At 40.5% G+C, this 18,710-nt stretch overlaps 1 protein-coding gene across 2 annotated transcripts in view; it reads left to right on the top strand.

Annotated features, from left to right (window-relative positions):
* The first annotated feature begins 417 nt into the window (after positions 1 to 417).
* Positions 418 to 18,710, top strand: part of LOC135707278 (protein I'm not dead yet-like) — a 56,337-nt gene continuing 38,044 nt past the window's right edge. The window contains exon 1 of one of the 2 annotated variants that reach the window (XM_065229073.1): positions 418 to 635. The gene's annotated coding sequence lies outside the window, so the exon portion shown is untranslated. Of the gene's footprint in view, positions 636 to 720; positions 828 to 18,710 lie in introns of those variants that run through there. The other variant, XM_065229074.1, reaches the window with a different exon arrangement.

Below are 18,710 nucleotides of genomic sequence, written 5' to 3' on the forward strand. Positions count from 1 at the left end.
CGCGCATGTGTCTGTAATAGTGGCTAAGTCCACGCCGGCAACGCTCTACAAGTGTAATCGGATCTCTCTTCGCGAGAGCCGCGCCATACATGTGGCTTTGAGTTTACAAATGTTTTCCATGTGTTGGCTCCTCTCCGCGGCACCGCGCAGTTCCAATCACGGGGCGCATAATTCATTCCATGATGCTTAACGTCTCCACAGCCCAAAGCTACTCACGCCGTCCAGTTGAGCAGAGGTCGTTTTGTACCTACAGAGTATCAACAACCGATCGAGCTAGTAGATCGGTGGAAGTGAGCAGCTGAGCGTGTGGCTGACCGGGAAGAAGCATACAGGAGCACGCGTGTAACGTAATCGTATGTAAAGGTCCGCGTTGTTCTGCTTCCCAGTGCCGATATTGACGGGAGGTCAGGTTGGAAATTCAAATTTTCCTATGGCTCAGTCCTGATGCGATAATTCAATCGAGCGGCCGCGTGTCTGTCTTTGCTGCGCTCTTGGCTTTGCGGAGAGGCGAGAGACAGAAGAAAGTGTGTCCGGCGAAAAGTGTGCGTGAAAATTTTCCCCAAGATTTTATTTTTTGGATCCGGATTGGAGGAGAGCAGATTTGGGCGATCGAGCGGACTATTCCTGAGATTCTAGTGAGTGTGATATGAGTTGGATATCTTAATTCCTTCGTATTTCGTTTAGTGAATGTTTTCATTCAGTTTAGAGACAGTGTCTCAAAGGACGGTACGACTTTTAATCGGTGTTGTATAAGCCGTGCATTGCCAATGTGCTAATGTATTCTGACCGAATTTCGTTCTGAAACTGGTTGCAGAAGACTCGACAATGTGAGTGAAGTTAAATATTTGCACAAGTGAACTAGCATTCTGTCGATATGGATAACAGTGATACTTGATGGGGATGGCGGGCTTTGGATTGAAGAATAGTTAGGTGGAACAAAAGTGGAGTACACCTAACCTTGAGGTTTGAATGGCCGAAAAATGAGATAGGAGTAAAAATAAGTGAAAATTAGTAAAAGGTTAAAAATAAATCTGTCTACCAAAGTACGATAGCTACTCATCGAGTGGGAGATTCTTGTTTTGACCTGCTGACTTTGAGCGCTTCCCGACATCAGCAATAGCTTAGGCTCAAAACAAATTCTGTACTCCAACGGCTCGAATACAGTCACCGGAAAAAAACGTCATTTCAGTGAAATATGATAACTCGTCTTACGTAATGGAAAATCGACCCGTTGTGAATCTAACCGCGCAACTTCAAGCTTATTCTCGAAAAAAAAAAAATATTTGCTGCCTACAAGATACTCGCGCATGCACGCCAATATAACAATCAAACGGTTATTATACTGAAAGAAATCAAGAATGCAGACCCTGCTAGCGAAAAGATTCGAGTCAAGAGTCAATAGTGGTGTGGGTAGTCAGAGTCTGGTGCATTTGAGCGCATCTAATAAAAAATGCTATCGTCTCGAATCGCTTGGCATTGCATTTATTATTTACGTGCGTCAATAGGATGGAATCTCGGATCATACGTTGAATGATGTTGGTAGTAAAGTCAATCCGTTGCCGAGAGTATCGACAGTGTATTGCTTCCTCCAGGTCCAGACACATGTTTCAGTCGTGTCGATAAGCGCTATGTGGCGATAAACTTTTGGCTTATGACTTGTGGACTGTTGTTTTGGCCCGCCGAATTGTTGGTGCAAAACACTGGTCGAGTTTTGAGTATTCTGCAAATCAAAGTTTGTTGCTCAGTTCAATGTATTCTTTGGTCGCAGCTGGTGATAGTGGTGGAGATACCACATTAATCTAGTGTGGGAGGTGTGTAGGGGAGGGCCGGACATGCATTGGTTAATGCGCGATGCACTTCGATGGTCTGATGAATCGTGAGAGGTGATTAAACTTAATGAGAACAACGGAAACACACTGTAGGCTCTCTGTAAAAATAAAGAGAGACACACAGAGAGAGAATGAAAATGTATACAAACGTTGTTACGAAGTGCGATTTAAAAGAATTCTGTGTTGATTCCAATACATGCCAAGCTCGTTCCAGTGACCCCACTGGAGCTGGTTGGACTGGATAATCAGTGTGAATGGTTCTGGAACGATTGCATCCAACATGCATGAATGAATCGAACACTGAACATGCTCACCTGAGCAATACTTGAGGATCGCTAGCTCCTGGTCCTGTCATAACCAGAAAGGTCAATTAAACAGGTTTTCCGTTCATCAACCTGTGCTGTCACAAATGTTTTGTCAGTAGTATAACAATATTATTCATTTTCTGGCACAATTGACAATATAAAAAAATGACGGTATTTTTTTTTAACTTCACAAGAACATCTAGGACAAGAGACTATTGCTGAAATCTAGTGTAATGTACTACAAGGCTAGTAAGACTAATTTCCGTCATAATACAGTTAGAAAAAATTCTACTTTTGAGATTTTGCCTATTTTTCTTACTTTATTATTATTATTTATAGAATTTATTGGTTCAAAGATGCACATTGAGTTCATAATATTTCTCAGCAACCGCTGCACCGAATTGGACGCAACAAACGCCAAATGCAAGGTATAGGGGTCTATGGCCAGTGTTCATTCGGCTGTCGACAAAAACAGGCCACTCTCGATGTGTGCTACGCGATCGTCTGTTTTCTCGGCAGCAACCATTGTGTGGTCCTCCTCATTGTTCTTCATCAGCAGTTCTTTCGGTCGATGCGTCGTCGACTTTGGAAAGCAACCGTTTCGTGATGAGTGTGTGAGTGCTGACCACGTTTTGCGTCCATTGCTGCAATGGACGCGCTCTGACCCTCGTTGGCGTACAACAATTTGCCATACAATGAAACTACTGGAAGCGGCTCCAGTTCTGATGGAGGAGGCTTTTTGGATAGCGGAAGATAAAGTGTTTATTGTGTTGTACCTTTTGACTATAGTTTTAAGATGTATTGTATAGTGACCAAGAATCCTCGGCTCTGTAAAGTTAATTCGGTTGAGCCTTATCAAATAAATTAACAAACAGGGGTCTATGGCGTTCTGTTTTTTTTTTTGAATTGGTCAACCGGCTACGGATATATGTTTCGCTAAATACGGGCATTAATATTAGAAGTGACCTGAAACGTGTCAAACCTATCAAGCGACACATCAAATCACATTAGAATTTGAACAAAATATCAACGTCATTTAAACTAGGGTTCTAGAACCACATAGTTCACTACCGGGGTGAAGTGGTCAATTTCGAAATTGGGCCAAAAGCCATCATGCGATGCCTCAAATCACATTGCATGAATGCAGAAGCTTGTCAAAATGGTTAATTACACCAGGATGTTAAAGAGAGTCTGTGAACAAAAAGGGAAACGGATTGAAAATATGCATTTGTTTGTCACAAACCCACGATTTTCTCAACATCAGATATGTTTGAGATTTCAGCGGCGCCGTTGGTGTAGTGGTAAGCATGATTATCTCTCACCCCATCAGGTCTGGGTTCAATCCCAGACGGCGCCGCCGGGATGTTCTGAGGCATAACATCTCTGATCACGCCTTCCTTCGGGGGGTAAGTAAAGGGAAGTAAAGCCGTTGGTCCCCGGTTCATGAGTTGATGGGTCGATAGGTAGGGTCCAGGTGTGGGAGCTTGCCTCCCTGGCGTCAGCAACATTGGTGCTTAGCACGGAAAACAAGATTGACGGAACACAAATCAAGAAAATGTTTGAGATTTAGATCGGGCAACTCATGCAGAATATCTGTTTTGAACACTGCAAACAAATTTGACTACGAGCGTTAGCGTTGTTACAGTATTATTCGTAGATTGGATACTAGTGACACGCACGTCTCTTTTGAAATTCTAAGTCAGACTGCTTTAAGGAATAATGCTGGAAGGCAAGCATTGATACAATCTTAACAAGAATACCAAAAGCATCACTATTGCTATTTGCGGCCACGCCCATCTTTACCGTAACTACACTCAAAAAAGTCCACACGTCTGAAAGAAGTGTTTAAACACTTGGTTTTTCATTTGCGCAATCCCATTTATTTGAAGTGTATTTCACCATGGTTCAATTTTTCTCTATCTATTTAAGTGTATTGCACATTGAATCACACTACTGTTCAAAACAGATGGATTTGAAGTGGTTTGCATTTCAATGCGATGTGAATTGGTTGTTCTGCAAGGTAAACATCGAAAACATGAGTTGTGGCTTCATCCTTATCAACTAGCCTCATATATGAGAACAACCGTGGCCCAGTGAGATCGAACGAAGACAATGGTAGCAGCACACCACAACAGTCTAGAATCGATTCCCAAATCAAACCCATTAAAAAAGGCATGTGTAAGCTTTGCCCTCTGGCAGCTTCGTCTATATGTTTGTCGATTCAATTTTGGAGTCGGTAAAGTAAAATATTATGGAACATTGAATTATAATGTTCAAATATGCAAATATATTGATATCACCATGTAAGGCACATAGACTCCAATTGGGTCACAATTCGAGCCAATAGTGTTGAGGCATGGTTCACAGCATAAGATTCATACATGAAATGGATTTGTTTCAAAATAAGTGCTCAATTAAGTGTGAGCCACATGATGATGACGTGAGGAATTTTTTGAGTGCACGAAGAATAGAGTCCGTTTGAAAGGACTGTAGGTTGGGCTGTATTTCCTCTGCCATCTTACACAGCTTGATGTATGCATATTTGACTGATGCAAAATTCGAAATTTACGTTCCAATGTGCTCAACAGTTCCAAATTGGGTCCTGAAAATTGAACTAATTTATTAAGAAACTGACTGGACACAAAAGTTTGTATGGAAATTACCATGGGAAAACCTAATTTTTTGTTCATATCTATCTCAAAATTCATCATTTCACTTTGCATTCAAAATTAAACTTTGCTTGTAGGATATTTTCTCAGTTAAAACTTTGTTCAAGACCACTTTTCGATTAAATGTAAGGAACCAAATTTATTAATGATTCAAGTCACTAATGTCTTATGATTATGCTCAATCAACTGTTCAGCAGGGAATACTGGTGTTTCTGGCACGTAGAATTGAGCACAAAAATCATGGCTACTATGTCACACTGCAGAATACAGTGTTGCCAACAAAACAGCTGCTTGATTATGGGATAAGATTATCAATCTCTTAAACAATTAATAACTTTCCTAATTTGACGTCTGGCTGAAAAACAATTTGCTGCAAAATTGTAGCTGAAAAACTTTTCCTCAAGAATAACTGTAGAATTTTTCAACAGTTAAATATGAAAAAAGGCAAGAAGACAATGAAAAAAAAAGTTTGACTTTTCCATAGTAATTTCCATATAAAATCCAAATGGTTTGTGCCAAGTCAGTTTGTTATCAATTGAGTTTAAATTTTGGGAGGTTAATCAGGACCAAACTAGTTCTATACCCTACTAAATTCTTCTCAATAAGTGGTGGTAAGCTCCAACCTAATCCTCGGATTAAATCCCGATAAAGAATTTTCAGCTGCCATAGGTGTTTAAAGGAGTTAAAATTGGGATTTATTTGCTTGATTGGGCGAATTGAGGGGCTCGGCCTAGTTTACCCTATGTCATATATTTTTTTCATGTAATTGACTCCATTGAACATTCAATCATCCCAATCTCGATATTGAAAGGATCATGGAGTTAGGGAGAGGTAAATTTTGGAAATATGTATCGGAAAAGCAGTCGAACTAAGCTGAGCTTCATTGTGCTAGTCGAAACGAAGCATTTTTTGTATGAACGCTTGTAAATATGAATGACTTGCCAAATAAAGCCCCTGGATTCGAGATGGATGCATTAGGAGCCATAGAAAAAAAAAAGTGTTAGTGTGTTTACAAAAATGAACTATGAGCAATTCGTATGGCAAGTTTTGCTTTAAGAAATACTCCCCGTGTTTATTCACGAAATTCACATCATAGATTGATCACTTGCCTTGGAAATCAATTTGGCAACGCATTTGTGACCAGCACTCACCTTTCGGTTGTATGAAACCGGGACGGGACTTGACAATTGAGCTTCTCATTCTTCTTAATCTTCTTGAAGAATGCCCTTCGGAAAGTTGTGTGTGGTGTTTGACGGAGTTGACCATTGTTGCCAGGAATATAAAATATTTTTTCTATTTTAATTTGGATTTTATTCGGAGTCTCTACCGCAGTCTTGCAGCTTGTACATCATTTTTGCTCAACTCAATAATAACAACTATAAACAAACAACAATATCTATCACTTAAAACATGCAGTGCATTCAATTTTTCAACTCTCCTTTCGCAAATATAAACAATTAACAACGCCATTGACGTCAACATTGATTCCGGCATTACTGCCAACCAGATTGATGTGATCCCTCTGTCCTTTTTATTCCACGATTGCAACTGTCAAATCGACCAATCAGCAACTGGCTCGGATTTGACAGCAAGTTGGCTCGAAATCGCTACCCGATTGTCAAGTCCGTCCCAGGTATGAAACAGGTCCAAATCTGTCCAAATCCGTCCGTATTTTTTTTGGCATTTGGTATAGCAAAATAATGAACATTTTTAACGGCAAAGAACTTACCAACACTGGCGGACCGTGAGTTCCTATCGACCTGTAACTATCCGCCTTGCCCTAGATTTCTATCGAGTTGGAGAGAATATCAATTTAGAGAGACATCGAGTAAGGGAAAAAATGTGCAGCTGTTGACCCACATTTTGTATTAAAATTTGACAGGCCTAACTACGATAATCGATTCTCTTCATCGATTTTATCTTTAAATTGCTACAGCTAAGGGAAGTAATTTTCTGAAATTTGTCCAATACAGTGCGGTAAACAGGTTGTATTGGCTATCCAAGCAAGTTAGTAACAAAAGAGATGATCGACGATCGAGAATCGATCATTTCAATTAGGCCTTTATGAACGCTTACTGTCGAATTTTATGATTACCTCTTCGATCTGTGAGGCGCAGGGAGGGTAGTAAACCTCCTCCCCCTTCGCTGCATGACTAGCTCTATACAATCAGTGACATTGCTAACCAAAATCCAATCATCAGTACAGTTTACCAATTTGAACACGCATACACATCAATAGCTCATGATACGCAAATTGAAATAAAAATACCCCAACTGGGAAGCATGTCTGACGTCAGCAGTCACGCCAAATCGGAAATATTCCAAATTTATCCTACCGTTGTAGATTACGATTTTGTGAACCGAATCTCCGCATTTTTGCCGACAAATGTGATTAACATCCGTTGGACAAACAGTGTTAGGCGTATTTCAAAGGAATGATGTAAGATCTTGAAACAGTGCTTCAAGGGTAGCCCACCTGTGCCAGCCTAATTGCTGCAATCATGATGAAATACAGATAACGTGATAACAATCGTCACTGGTACAATGCGATAGGATACTAGTGATACATATGGGTTCCGCTTCTGTGCATCCCATCGCAGCTACAGACGTAACTGACAGCCGGCAACTGAACACAGACTAGGTATTTCATGTACCATGACCTTGCCTTACGTAGATGGGTCGGTTTTTGCGTGGGAGGGTTATTTTTAGACTATTTTTGAATCCATTCTTCCACTAACCACGCACCGATAGGAAATTTGTGACTGTTTGCGTAGTGACGTAACGGAAGAAGAGATGAGGAGGGTGTTTCAATTCACGTGCGATTGTTGCGTCATGTTGCGGGGGGTAGATGGCTATTACCGTCATCAGTTGGTTCGTTCAAATGTTTGAATTGTTCTAAAATCGTGGCTTCCAATTGGTTTGCTTTCTTCAGCTAAAATGTTCACTATACTCTTGCGAATAGAACAATTGAGCTCTCGAGTGACCCTAGTCATGAGACGTTGAAGTCACGAAGTGGAGTTTGATTCCTGCTCTGCTCGATTAAACTTTTCGAAAATCTAAATTCTCCTACTGTAGTACATTTTTTACGACCTGTGGTTAAAGATGATGCCAATTATCTAATCAAAATGCACATAAAATTAGAATTACTGGATCACTGGATACCATCTATTACGAGTACAGTGTACCTATATATATTTTTGTATTAACGATTAACGACACTTCACACCTTAATACTCCGTACATTTTTTTAATCTTTATTTTAGAGATTTTCGGCCTAAGGCTAGTTCATCTTTAATACCCCGTACAGACTATGGCTTATATCATGTAATATAATAGGCTGTCTTGCAATAAGCACTCATACATCTAGTTTTCACTGGAAATCCTATGTATGAGTGCTCATTGCAAGACAGCCTATATAACATGATATAAGCCATAGTCTGTACGGGGTATAAGCGTGATAATTGGAAGGAATGTCAAATATTAAGGTTTATGATTTCATTCTAGCTAAACGTTTCACCCTCCGCAGTACATACAATTCTCAAAACCAACATCCTCCATGAGCTTACTCATGTCACAAAAACGGAACGCGTGCTATGAATTTCATAAACGCGGTATTGGTTTGCGTCAGGCTGGTAACAGCCGATAGACACTACATACCCGAGCAGTGTTGGATATCAACATGTTATCAAAATGATATGCAATTATGTGTTTGAAAGCATATTGATAATATTTTTTGATATTGTTTTTATAAATTTTAATCTATTTAAAAAAAGTGTAAACCATGAAAAGCTACATTTTTAAACGGAAGAAAAGTTGATTCGAAATAAATGAGATATGTACAGTCGTGATGACTTACAAAATTTATTGATGGAGTTTTGAAGCATCTGTACTTCTAAATTCTTGGGTTTAATGTAGACAATTATTATTTTCACAGTTAAACAACAACATTTATTTATATAATTATTATTTGTATCAATCTACCTGGAGATTATATTAACAAATCAATATTTCATTGCTGTTATCCTGTTGTCAATGCTAACACTTATACTTTGCGAATGTTGTTATTAATTTTTTTTTAGGTTAAGTCGGTTTCCTAGCTAATATCTGAACATGTTTTTATAAATCTTGTCGATTAGCAATTGCCACTCAACAATATAAACAGTGTTATTCTTGTCAGTTGAAATATGCTCTATACGTCTAATGTGTCCTATGTACTTTCCCGATCATAAGTTTAAGGACACCCCAAAAAAACCATGACAAATTTGTTATGTTCATATCTCCGTCATGTTACGCTCAATTTTCGTTCTCTTTAGATCATTTGAAAGGTATTGAATGGAACTTTCCTCGTAGGCAAATTGTTCATTATAATGATCAAATTTTGTGTGCTAAAAGTTCACCCAAAGTTACAATATTTTTCAAAATTTACTCTGAAGAATTATGACTGATTTTCTCAGAATTGGGTTGGCCAAATTTTGAAATATAAGTAGTATTAGAACACTTATGCTATACCATTCATACCATTCAAATAACGTTTGGAGATCGAAAATTGAACGTAAAATGAGAGATCATTGAACAAAACATATTTGCATGGTTTTTTGGGGGTGTCCTTAAACTTATGATCGGTAGTGTAGTATATAATGACGTTGAAATCTATCATGATAACTAACATTTATATTTGAAATATTCACGTCATCGATTTTGTATCTATTGGAAATGATGAATTTCAATCGTCCATCATTTTATAACTGCTTAGCCTTTTTCGAGTACCAAATCCGTGAATGCCAGTTTATTTTTATTACGGATGACTCTAGGATGTGTCTTATAGTACGTTCAGACTACAGAGTTATAACATGATGTAGTGCTATCTTGATGTTGGTTTCTGTGTTGCAATTAGTTGACAACCGTTATAACATGTTATAACTCTCCAGTCTGGACAGCGTTTTAAACGCTGGCCAGACTGAGCAGTTATAACATGTTATAACGGTTGTCAAATAATTGGTACACAGAAACCACCATCAAGATAGCGCTATAACATGTTATAACTCTGTAGTCTGAACGTACTATTATAGTACGTTCAGACTACAGAGTCATAACATGTTATAGCGCTATCTTGATGGTGGTTTTTGTGTTGCAATTATTTGACAACCGTTATAACATGTTATAACTCTCCAGTCTGGACAGCGTTTTAAATGACAAAAGTGATTCATAATATATTTGGATGATTACTTCCCGTTCTGTACTTTAAGATGGGACCGTAGTGGGTTCGTATGGATATGAAGACGAATTCCATACTGCTCTAAAGTTTCGTGTGCTTTGCGCTAAATGGATAAACAAATGTACATTGAAAGTCATACGTTCTTCCCGATACATGGTTTGGAATTAGTTGATGTGCAAGCAAGCTGGGATGTCGCAGCTCGGAATATCAAGCTAACAAAACTCACCAACTGCAAATTTCTCCAAACTGTGGTGAGATTGAGTTTCATGATTTGTGCTTTACACCCGAACGCAACTGAAACTTCCATAACGGCTAGCAGCAGTCGCTTCGTGTCTGCCATCGGTGAAGATAAAAAAAGAGATATCATTATTTAACTTTACAGTGAATAGTCTCGCATGTATTATATTTTGCTCCAATATCATGCGTGATATTGAGAGCGTATGAGAGCGGAAAAATATCAATTTGCTAATGATCATGCCATCAGTATTGATTAATCATTTGAATATGTATTGACGAAAATATCAGTATCTTAATTAGTAACTGATTTGTTTTTATCGATGCCACAATTGATAATCATTTTGATAATCTTCATATTACATTTAGATCTCATTTTTGATCACAGAGTTGTCAAATAATGTCGAAAGATTTAATCAAAATATCAAAATAGGTTTTCACTTTGCTTTCTGCTCGGGTACCCAGCGTCGTTCACGACCTAGCGAGCCGGTATGGAGTAAGGTGAAGACGCAGCTTTTCGCCAAACAACGACGATTCGCCAGCTCTCTGTTTGTTCTCTTCCCATTCGGCAATTCCTACCTCTTACAGTTGCTGTTACTACGTGATCAACATCAGGTATAGCAGAAAATTTGCCAATACATTTTGAAAAATTGCCAACCCGTACACATATAGGTACATGGGTGAACATTGTCGAATCGAAGTGTTTGGAGTTCAATTAAAATCGTTTGGCCGAGGGCAGCCTCGATAAAGACATAAAATCTTGTGTAAACCAGAATCGGGTTTCTTCTTTCATATAGGCGTGACACTTTCGATTCCGCTTGTCGTGACATTCTTTGATATGGAGCTTGGAAGTTGGAAGCAACTGGAGAACTATGGGGTCAAACGTAGTTCAATTGGTCATGCTATTTTAAATGAATGTATGTTTACATAAGAAAGCGGTGGTGAATTTGATTAATCAAAGAAATTCCATATCGTACGTAAGCTGTATACGGGGCCTTCCTTAGCGCAGTCGGCAAAGGCGCAGCTATAGAGAAAGACCAGTACAAGTTTCGGTCTGGTCTATGATTTGTTCGGATTGGAAATTTTCTTGACTTCCCAAGATTATGATTGTACTTGCCACACTATGATACTAATGCAAAAATGGTACATACTTAGAAAGCTCTCAATTAACAACTGTGGAAGTGCTCAAAGAACATTAATTTGAGAGTCAGCGTAAAGTCTAAGTAGGGACGTAATGTATGCAATAGAATAAGAAGAACATACGATACATACGTTGTGATTCCTTGGAAGCTCAATGACGGCGACGGATACTCGGCAATCGGAACAAAAGGGGACAAAATAAAAGTCCAAATCAACACAAATAACATTACATGCTTTATGGACGTTATATAGCCGATCTACGATCTACAGAACCCTCATAAAACAAAAATTGTTACTTGGGAACTGCACTCCGAGAGGCAGCATGCCTACTCGGAGATTTGAATTCAACTGTGTGTATTTTCATTTTGTCTTGGGGTTTAGTAGTAAGTAGTAAAATTATGTTTATTTCTGTTGATTATGGTAGCACATTGATTTATCATTTTAATTGATTAGCCTACTTGGCTCTTCATTTTTGTTTGATTTGATATTCTAATTTAATATTTGCGTTTTTCAACTAGTTTACAGAATATCCCTTTGGGGATGTGTTTTATTTGAATTTAAAAAGTGATAACCTACCTAACTACGAGTATAACTTAACCTAACGTGCTAGATCACGTATGATCTGATGATTTGATCTCAGACAGGTGTCTCTAAACCTTTCCAGGATGAATACTCTCCGTTCTTCTAATGTTTGAATTCCAGCCAGGAAGTGGATCTCAGAATTTCTAGTCCGCGGGGGACTGTTTAGGACCATCGTAAGGATCTTGTTCTGGATCCTTTGGAGTGATTGGCATACCGTACTCGATTACAGGAAGGATGATTTGTTTGTAGACAACAAGCTTATTTTTCAGGGACAGGGTTGACTTCCTGTTGATAAGTGGATACAACGATCTTATCAAGATGTTGCACTTGGTTTTTGTTTTGTCAACGTGCTCCCTGAAAAGAAGCTTGCTGTCTAGTGTTAGCCCGAGATACACGACCTCTTTGGACCATTCCACCACTGTGCCGTTCAGGCAGATCTTGTTATTCTCCGACGGAACAAGTCTAGGAGATTTAGAGTGTGGAAAGATAATGACCTGGGTCTTTGCCGCGTTGATACGGATCTTCCAGCTGTTGAAATATCCAGGTCTCTTTGAAGTTTGGCAGTTAGAGCTCCGATGACCCTACCCTTGTAGACGATGCATGTGTCATCTGCGAACAGAGACAACGATCCACCATCAGGGAGAGCCGGCATATCGGAGGTGAACAGGTTGAATAGGAAGGGGCCAAGAATGCTTCCTTGTGGAACCCCGGCACCGATGTTGAAAGCATCCGATGAGATGCCATTCAGAGAGACTCGGAACGTCCTGTCTGATAGATAGTTGTTTATGATCTTCACTAGGAAGATTGGAAGACCGTACTGCTGCAATTTGAACACCAGGCCATTTTGCCAGACATTGTCGAATGCTTTTTCAACGTCCAACAACGCCATGGCAGATGTTTTCGAAACAGACTTGTTCCGTCTGAGAATGTTTGTTACTCGAGTCAGCTGGTGGGCGGTCGAACGACCTTTCCGAAAACCAAACTGTTCCTCGAGTAACAAGATGTTTTCATCGGCATATGTTAGGAGCCGGTGGTACAGTGCTCTTTCGAACAGTTTTGATAACCCTGAGAGAAGGCTGATTGGTCGATAACTTGAAGGAGAGGACGGATCCTTCCCAGGTTTCCGGATGGGTATGACTTTAGCTGACTTCCAACAAGAGAGCGGATCTTACTAGCAAAATCGTTATTTCTGAGATCCACCAACCTGGCCTGAATGATCTTTGTTAATCGATTACAATTGGTCTTCAAGTTAGGCAGGCCAGTACGCTGGTACTGCCTACGAATGGTGTTACGGAGTCTAATGAGATCTTTGGTAGGGCTGTCAAGGTTCAAAGTGTTACTCACCTGTCTGGATACTGGCACGTGTTGTTCCCTGGCCCGGGAAATCGCCTCTTCGATGGTTTGTAGACACCGGTCAACATCTTCCGACGTGCCCGGTTGGACATCGTAGTTGATGGTTGTGTCGACGCAGTGTTAATATTGACTCGATGGTAGTTGCGCCGGGAAGCTTCAAATCGGTTTACCGAGGATCCAACTTCGGCCACCACCGGGTAGTGGTCCGAGCTCAGCTCCTGGAATGCCACAGGTTGCGAGACGTTGTGTCCCATGTTGCTTACGAAGATGTCGATGGTCGCATGGACCCCAGACCGACTCAACCGGGTGGGAGAGTCCGGGGCTAAGATGGTATAGTGGCCCTCTTGCAGGTCTTCATTGAGGATGATGCCGTTTCTTTTGCTCTGACCGTTGCCCCAAGCTTGATGTTTTGCGTTCAGATCGCCAGCGATGATAAAGTTCCCGCTCCTCTGGGTGAGTTTGATGATGTCTTTGCGGAGGGCCACTGACGACCCGTCCCTGATGTTGGTTTGCTTGGGGCGGTAGGCCGCGATGATAGTGATTGGGCCAAGTGATGTGCTCACCACTCCGATGGCTTCAATTGTTTTCAGCTGGAAGTTTGGTAGCAGCCGGCAACTGATGTTCCGTCTTGCAGCGATGGTCACTCCTCCACCTCCAGAGCAGGTGCGATCAAGTCTGACGAGCCGGAAGTCGGGAAGGAATACGTTCAGTTCGGGTTTCAGATGCGTCTCGGTGATGATAGCAATGTCGACCTCCTTGGTGTTGAGGAAATCGAGTAGCTCTCTATGCTTGTTCGTCAGTGAGCAAGCGTTCCAATTTGCAATTTTTATAGCTTCACGGTCCCTACTTGGTGACGAGTGACAAGGCAGCATGAAGCTGTTAAGATCGAGTCTTGCAGGTACGTATGATGATGATGACCTCGGCCACGAGCGTCACAAGTTCCTCCGAGGTGAACGGAGAATCGTCGACAGATTCACCTGAGACAGCACCAGCTTATGATAAACCAGGGGCGGTGGATGAATCTGGAATTGGCTGGGCCGCAGCAACAGCGAGACGATGCTGAACTGTCCGACTGTTGGGAACCATTTGGATACTCGCAGGATTGGCTTGTTGGTTGTTGAGCGGAAGCGGGGCTAGGTTCGGAACATGTCGACGGGGCTGGAGAGCTGGGTACTGGACTTCCGTTTGTACAGGAGGCGAACGATGATTACGAAGGCGACCGAGCTGGTTGTTGATTGTGGCCTTCCGACGGATATTAATGAACTGCACTCGCTTGGGACATCCGCGATTGGAGGCTTGGTGGTTTCCACCGCAGTTGACACACGTTGGCTTGATGTCATCGACTTGCTCACAGGACGCAGTTGAGTGAGTTCCAGCACATTTGCCGCAGTTTGTCTTCATGTGGCAGTTTTTGATGTTGGGGTTTATAATGCTCCCAACTGATGATGACCTGAAACAGGTCCCGGATTTTGGATCTCAGAGCCGCAAGACTTTCGTGAAATGCACCAGGAACAACTGATCACGGAAGCTGGTGTTTTGTTTGGGACGCCGGTTTATCTGGAACACGGCCTCAGGTTGGAGCCCAAGCCGCTCCAGCTCGGACTTCACCGCAGCAGCCTCGAACGACGGTAATCCACGCAAAACCACCTTCAGTGGCTTGCTCGATGGCAGATCATGCATGAAGAAGTCCACGTTGTTGTTCTTCAGGAAACTTCCTATTTGTTTGTACTCCTCCAGGCTGGAGCACATGATTTTGGTACCGATGCTACAAAGCTTGAAGCAAGGCAGCAGCTTGTGTTTTGCCAGCTCGGCACCCAGCTTGGCAACATCCTTCACCGGCGTGAAAAGCGAGGGAATCCGCTCTCGTCTTGCAATGGGAACGGCGTCACCATCGTCATTTTCTTCCGGGAGTACTGCATACTGGTTGGCTTGCAGTACTCGTTTTCCGGCGTCATCCTGCGACGCGCTGGGCTTGATTAGCACCTTCTTTGAAGGGCCCGCTGCTGGCTCATTGGCACGTTTGCGCACCATTTGTTTCGTGTTTGCAAGTTCAATTAAACTTGCCAGAACGCGAGAAGGTGGCGACACTTCCACGGCGCAACGCGACAGCACAAAACGAAACAAAATCGAATCGAGAACTCGAGCGAAAATACGGACTGAACAGCTCGACAGTCGAGCAAAGAATGATTCTCTTGGGGTTTTCATACTGTATCTTAACAATCATCTTTTATCTTAATAATAATTGCATCTTACAAAACAGAACCTAGTTACTTTCAGTGCTCGCAAAAATACTTTTGTGATGCGACACAGAAGACCTTCAAAATAACAAACTATGGTATTCTGGCATCTAAAAAAGCATCTGTTATCCGTTTGTTATTGTAATAATCAAATTATTTATGAGTTTGTTATTATTAGATTATTTTTGAGGTATTATTTTTGGTATTTTACCTCTTATGTCAGCCTCACTAATATCATATTTAGGTTGCCAGTTATGCTATTTTAATACCTCAATTTTGTAATAATAAGTTATTTTTTCCTGCTCGGGAAGGAAGTAAAGCCGTTGGTCCCCGGTTCATGAGTTCGTAGATAGGTAGGGTCCAGGTGCGGGAGCTGCCTCCCTGGTGGTGTCGGTAGAATTGGTACTCAGTACGGATAACAAGATCGATGGAAACAAATCAAGGAAAAAAAAATGCGTTGCGAAGCGATATTGTTCACGGAAGAATTCGAAAGTTTCATAGCATAATCCTGACACTTTTTCAATGCCTAAATGTTGATTCACAAGCAATGTGCTTCATAAGATGGGAGAGAAAATGTCCGTCCATATCTCCGGAACCAGATGAACGATTCCTAAAAATATTCGAAAAAATTCTATGGGGCAATGAAATCTTTCATATGGTGGTTGTCGGTTCAGTAGTTATCGAGAAACACGATATGTTCCATCCAACCTCCAGTAGACTGATTCCGAAATTATTCAAAAACGATTATTGAGCCGACACACTTAGAAAAAATCATGTAAATTTAGGTGCTCTGAAAGTGTCATGTACGACGAGTGACAACTAACTGAGAGTGACATGTATAACAGTCGTGAAATATAGCTTAATCAAACGTAATTTTCGTCAAGCAACGAACTTTTCAGTCCCCAAACACTTAAAATTACATGACATGTTTGTTTACTTCTAATTTTTATGTAAAATATGGAGTCCGTCACGTGTAGAGTTAGTTATTTCTAAGTGTGCATTAAATCTTTCATTTGGTGATTCCTTTGTTCAATTCAGTTTACTGATTTTTGAAAAACATTACTTGGTTCCCTTTATCCGTGTTTTTGAATCTTGTTTCGTCCAAATCTTTAAAAACAGATGGCAGATTCTAAAAACAAAAACTAAAACTAAAATCTATAGCACTATGAAACCTTTCATTTGGTCGTTATCAATTCAGTGGATGACGAGAAACACGACTTACGCCCCTTAATCCGTTTTTTTTTAGATTTTTCCGTCCATATCTCCAGAGCCAGTTAACCGATTCCAAGAATATTCTAAAGTGTAGTATGAGTCCATTTTATCCTTAATTTGGTGGTTGCTTTGCCTAATTCGTTTTACAAGTTGTCGAGAAACACGACTTAGTTTCTTTAGTGTTTTTCAGACATGTTTCGTCCAATTATCCGGAACCAGTTGACTGATTCCAAAAATATTCAAAAATGTAGTATGAGACTATGAAAAATTGTGTTTGGTGGTTTTTGCGTCCAATTCGGTTCAGTGGTTGCCTAAAAAACATGACTTAGCTCCCTTGGTGTTTTTCGGATCTTATTTTGTCCATTTCTCCGGAACCAGATGACCAGATTGGTAGTTGTTGGCTCAGTGGTTATCGAGACTTAGTTCCCTCAATCTGTGTTTTTGGATCTTTTTCCGTTCATACCTCCGAAACCAGTTGACCGATTCCGAAATTATGAAAATACGTTCTTTTCCCGAGCAGGGAAAAATAACTAATGAATACCTAATTCTCTGACCTGACACCAAAATTTGGTATTGACCAGCATGACAAAAGAGGTAATACCAAAGTAAATACTAAAAATTTGCCTGCAAAATACTTTATAAATAAAAAAAAAATTGATATTTAGATACCAACATAATAACTGTGTGGTATTGTTTTGGTATTGCATTATCATAATTTGGTATTGGAATGGTATTGTGGGAACATTTTTTTGGTATTATTTTTTGGTATTTTACCTCTTATGTCAGGCTCATCCATACCAATTTAAGGTATCGAGATATTCGTTCCTGCTCGTGTTTATGAGACCATTTTTTGGGAGTTGCTGTGTTCAATACAGTTTACTGGTTTTGAAAAAAAAAATATTACTTACTTCCCTTAATCTGGGTTTTTGGATCTTATTTCGTAGAAATCTCCGGAACCAGATGACCGGTTCCAAAAAATTCAAAAAACATTCTATGGGACAATGAAACCTTTCATTTTATCGATGTCGTTTCAGTGGATGACAAGAAACACTCCTCTTTTATCCGTTTTTTTTTTCGGGTATTTTTCCGTCCATCGATTCCATAAATATTCGAAGGTGTAGTATGAGACCATTTAAGCTTTCATTTGGTATGTTGCTGTATCTCGTTCGTTTTTCAAGTTGCCGAGAAACACGACTTCGTTCCCTTAATATTTTTCGGATCTTGTTTCGTCCATTTATCCAGAACCAGATGACCGATTCCAAAAATCATTCAAAATTTTATAGTTGTTTTTGTGTTCCGAGGATTCTTGTTCATTGGAATTTTAATCACTATGCAATCAAATTTAAAACTATAGTCAAAATGTATAACACAATATATACTTTATTTTCTGCTATCCAATAAGCCTCCTCCATCATAACGGGAGCTGCTTCCAGTGGTGTCATTTCATGGCAGTATCGTCAACGGGGAGCTAAGCGCTTCCATTGCAGCAATGGGCACAAAACGTGGTCAGCACTCACACACTTATCACGAATCGGTTGCTTTCCAAAGTCGACGACGCATCGACCGAAAGAACTGCTGATGAAGAGCAATGAGGAGGATCACACAATGGTTTTTTTTTGTTGTTGGGGAAAGTTGAACCACTGCGTCCATTATTTGAACTTTTGTGGAACCCCTGTTTACTGTTCGTATCATGCAAGCTGACCACCATTTAATGAGTGGACAGCCAATTGCCTGGACACGTCCTTTTTCAGTCAGGTATGATATGGTTTATGAAACCAACTACCTTTCCAGGATTAGCAGACCAAATCCCACTAGGTTGTAAGGTAACACTACGAAGAAGTGCTGTAAGCTCTGAACAGCATCGCTTCAGGATGCTTGAAGGGATCCCGTCAGGGCCAGCAGCATTAGAAAATTTCAGCTTCTTGAGGGCGGAT

This window comes from Ochlerotatus camptorhynchus, unplaced genomic scaffold (genome assembly GCF_037179485.1).
Source record: "Ochlerotatus camptorhynchus isolate MF236.1 unplaced genomic scaffold, CSIRO-AGI_Acam_v1.1 ptg000307l, whole genome shotgun sequence".
Taxonomy (NCBI): Eukaryota; Metazoa; Arthropoda; class Insecta; order Diptera; family Culicidae; genus Ochlerotatus; species Ochlerotatus camptorhynchus.